This window comes from Schistocerca americana, chromosome 1 (genome assembly GCF_021461395.2).
Source record: "Schistocerca americana isolate TAMUIC-IGC-003095 chromosome 1, iqSchAmer2.1, whole genome shotgun sequence".
NCBI lineage: Eukaryota > Metazoa > Arthropoda > Insecta > Orthoptera > Acrididae > Schistocerca > Schistocerca americana.
Genome location: NC_060119.1, coordinates 563019238 through 563023244, shown reverse-complemented (window position 1 = coordinate 563023244; position 4007 = coordinate 563019238).

Here is a 4007-nt window from a genome sequence, read left to right as displayed (position 1 = left end):
AGATGGCAGTTATAAGAATCAAGGGGCATGAAAGAGAAGCAGTGGTTGGGAAGGGAGTGAGACAGGGTTGTAGCCTCTCCGCAATGTTATTCAATCTGTATATTGAGCAAGCAGTAAAGGAAACAAAAGAAAAATTCGGAGTAGGTATTAAAATCCAGGGAGAAGAAATAAAAACTTTGAGGTTCGCCGATGACATTGTAATTCTGTCAGAGACAGCAAAGGACGTGGAAGAGCAGTTGAACGGAATGGAAAGTGTCTTGAAAGGAGGATATAAGATCTTGTTGTTGTTGTGTTCTTCAGTCCTGGTTTGATGCAGCTCTCCATGCTACTCTATCCTGTGCAAGCTTCTTCATCTCCCAGTACCTACTGCAATCTACATCCTTCTGAATCTGCTTAATGTATTCATCTATTGGTCTCCCTCTACGATTTTTACCCTCCACGCTGCCCTCCAATACTAAATTGGTGATCCCTTGATGCCTCAGAACATGTCCTACCAACCGATCCCGTCTTCTGGTCAAGTTGTGTCACAAACTTCTCTTCTCCCCAATCCTATTCAATACTTCCCCATTAGTTATGTGATCTACCCATCTAATCTTCAGCATTCTTCTGTAGCACCACATTTCAAATGCTTCTATTCTCTTCTTGGCCAAACTATTTATCATCCATGTTTCAGTTCCATACATGGCTACACTCCATACAAATACTTCCATAAATGACTTCCTGACACTTAAATCTATACTCGATGTTAACAAATTTCTCTTCTTCAGAAACGCTTTCCTTGCCATTGCCAGTCTACATTTTGTATCACACATTTACTGTCAATATGGAGAGTAATATTCAAAAAATGAGAAAAATTACAGAGCCTAATCACATGTATGGTGCTACAGAAGAATGTTGAAGATTATGTGGGTAGATCACGTAACTAATGAGGAGGTATTGAATAGGATTGGGGAGAAGAGAAGTTTGTGGCACAACTTGACTAGAAGAAGGGATCGGTTGGTAGGACATGTCCTGAGGCATCAAGGGATCACAAAATTTAGCATTGGAGGGCAGTGTGGAGTGTAAAAATCATAGAGGGAGACCAGGAGATGAATACGCTAAGCAGATTCAGAGGAGGTAGGTTGTAGTAGGTACTGGGAGATGAAGGAGCTTGCACAGGATAGATTAGCATGGAGAGCTGCATCAAACCAGTCTGAGGACTGAAGACCACAACAACAACAACATGTACTGAAAATTTTAGTCTGAGGGAAATTGACTTTAAAGAAAAAACTTTTGAAATGTATTACTTGGAGTTAATTAAAACTGCCTCTAGCAGGTCTTCCAGCTTCTCTTCACCTTCCTGATTGTCTTACTTTATTGGCCATATTAGATGCAAACCTTTCTGCATCGGCTATCCTCACTTCCTCGCAATGTTGCAGCCCAGTGATCATACTTTCACCAGGATTAATTTCCAGCTTTTTCAGTACCCAACACTTTCCAATATTACCACAACTGGGTGTAATAATAGCATCAAGAAATCCTAGTTTCATTGTATGCATGCCTACAAATACAGTTTTAGGAAGGCGGTTCCAAATTATGCTGTTGAAACATTCATTTGGGTTCTGTGTCTGCCCATGCAGACATTTCCTTACGTCAGGAAGAGCCAAGTCTCTGAAAATAGGTTTAATTGCTGTAATAACAGCAGCAGGAAGAGAATGCTGGTGAGAATAAGATTCTCCAGTCGCCTGAGCCCTATTGTATTTGCACCACGAATTTTCTCCTGATGGACACAATCTATGACATGGCTTATCATCAGTAGAGGATTTATGGAAGAATATGGCCCAAACATCTCTCTTCATTGCTGCCAGATTTTTTTTATTTCTCCTAATTGCCTGTCCATAGTATACCTGCAAGTTTTCTATTTCAGTTTTAGTTAACCGACCCTGACCGGTCAACAATTTTCCATCTTCTAATTTTTTTCCTCTCATATCACCAGTTAGTTTTCTCAGCCTTGTTCCCAAACATTTTTGAACATGGCCTACACATTCCATTTTGCTAATAATGGCATCTCCATATGGCTTAGAGTTCATCACATTGTTGTATGCCTTACTGCCACTATCGCCCAAATATTTGGTGTACTGTACACCTCTTGTTTCTATGGAGCGATGATATATTTGTTGTATTGCATGAACTTCCATACCACCACTTGTTCCTCTAAAATTAGCCACACAGTTGTGTTCTTTATGTTCATTGACTTTACAACATTTGCAATATTTAGATATTACCTCCACATCCAACACTTTAGCGGTGTCTACACTCGTGGCAGTCACTACCCCATTCAGAGAAGTATGTCCTCTTTTCTGCCAACTTCCATCAAGTGCAACTGCAATATCGGAACACCCATAATTTTCTTCCACTGCTTCCTTAGCAGCCAGTTTCATGCTTTCCTCACTGACCTCACATACAGCTTTCTCTAATATTGCAGTCAGTTTTTCAAATTTATTTGGTGGTTGATGTAAGTTCATCACTGAACAAAATCTTCTCCCTACAGCCATGCCCTTGGCAATGGACCGTAAGGCATAAACTAATCTAGTATTCATTTCATAAGGGCCTTTTGCATCTGGTTTTTGTTATATCCTAGCCAGTAATGCCACCCGAGCCCGCTGCCAAAAGGTTGGCAGCATCAAAAGTCCGGACGCCGTCCGCATAAGCAGCGCCAGCGAGACAGGAAATCGCCGCAAGTCTGCGCGCGCCACCGCTGGCTTCTGGTTTCTTAAGCGCTGGAGTCGCGAGCGCTAGGACAGTTCTGTATTCGAAGCTCAGTTGTATACTCGCCACCGAATTGTGTACTTGCTAGTCAGTTGTGTGTTCATCGCAGCAGAGTTGTTGTTTGTCGTCAGCCGACGCTGACCTAGCCGCTCCGACTCGAACTAGACAGATTTCTGTAGACATGGAGTTCACTACTGTGTTTTTGTATCTTTGTTAATAAAGATAAGTACCGACTTTTATTTAATCAGAGTGTTTGGGTTTTCATCTTTCTGTTCACTGTTCCAGCGGACCGGTCGGCCCGCTATTAAAAGTGTGGCGGTGACTTCGTAAGCCGTTTCTACAGCGAATTGCTTGTCGCTACGAACGCCGCCACAAAAGTTTTGAAGAACTCATAAATAAAATCACAGCTGAGCATATAGTGAAAATTAACTCCAAAGCAATTGCTAGGCCTTTTCTCCCACTGGCACTCTCACAAATTTTCACACTCTGTGACTCACCACACTCTCTACATTGTACAAATTTAGAAATTACATCTGATAATATTCTCAAATTTATAATAATGTTACTGTACCCCTTGTCACTTACAGTAAATTCGTTGTAACTCTCTTGAAATGGTGAGAGCATCTTTGATGATGCACTTGTTGAAGAATTACAATTAGAAACATTGTTGCCAGGTGACATAACCTCTTGTACAGAAAGCTTTCTAAACTTGTTTCCTCTAAATTGTCGTTTCTTCGAAATGCCTTTACGTTTCATCATCTTCAATAAACACAACAAAACACACATAAACAAGCACTGCAGACGTAAGTATAGCAACTACTCGCAATCACACTTGAACAAAGTTTGAAAGTGTGTTGTTTACAAACAGCAGAAAAACAAGAATACTGACCGTTGCATTCCAAGGATAGCCAACATACTCAGGAGTAAAAAAAAAAAACCCTAACATGCAATGTAGGGGATATAAAGATCTAAAATATATGCGGAAAAGTGGGTGACAGAAAAGTGGGCGTGGAATATAAACACTCATGGCAGGAAAATGCTCTTTATATGCTCGAAAAACATTTTTTCAGCAAAATCCTTTTCAGAGAACTTAAATAAAACCTTAATCTATCGAAATTGATGAAAACCGAAAATTGATTTATTTCGACCTGAACCTCAGTGTGGTCCCCTTAATATAATTAAAAAACGTTTTTAAAATGCTGTCATAAACCTGTAACATAAGATTAATGAGTAGATCATCATCATAAGATAAGTATTAC